The 651-nt window shown below is 43.5% G+C and overlaps 1 non-coding gene across 1 annotated transcript; it reads right to left on the bottom strand.

Annotated features, from left to right (window-relative positions):
• Positions 1 to 141: 141 nt before the first annotated feature.
• Positions 142 to 215, bottom strand: Trnat-agu (transfer RNA threonine (anticodon AGU)). The gene has a single exon. It is a non-coding gene; the product is annotated as a tRNA-Thr (tRNA).
• Positions 216 to 651: the final 436 nt, after the last annotated feature.

Consider the following 651-nt stretch of genomic DNA (forward strand, 5'->3'; position numbering starts at 1 on the left):
CTTAAGATCAATTATAATTTTATAATTTTCTTTCAATATCAACCCAGGTTCATTTCGCCCCTGGCAGGCCAACCTGCACCACCAGGGGTGATCAACGGCACCAAATGTAGTATAAGAGAGAGAGAGAGAGAAGAAAATCTTTGGCTGGACCGGGAATCGAACCCGGGACCCCTGCATTACTAGTCAGGTGCTCTAACCACTGAGCTATCCAGGCCGATATCCACGGTCCGTATAACCCTAATTACTACAATTACAACTCACGGTGCTTTGAGCTCGCGATCAAGAGATTTCATGTTACGGAAGCACATGCCAAGAACACATGTAACCCACATATCGGTTCACAAACACCAGAGATATTGCAGAGTTGCTGAAAATTGTGCACAGGTCGCGGCGCTTTAAGCTCTCATTCCAGAATTCTCATTTTTGGGGACACATGTCAGAGGGTCATTTGTAATCTACATACAAAATGTCAGCCCAATAGCTTGAATAGGTTGACAAATACCAGAGATATAAGTGCAGACAGACAGACAGACAAACAGACCAAGTGAAACCTATGTACCCCCTTCCCCCATATAAGGGGGGTTACAATAAAATAACTTCTGTGTAATCTATCCTTAAAACGTCAATAAAATATTGACGGGCGACGATTTG

The sequence above is a fragment of the Ostrea edulis genome, chromosome 9 (assembly GCF_947568905.1).
Source record: "Ostrea edulis chromosome 9, xbOstEdul1.1, whole genome shotgun sequence".
NCBI lineage: Eukaryota > Metazoa > Mollusca > Bivalvia > Ostreida > Ostreidae > Ostrea > Ostrea edulis.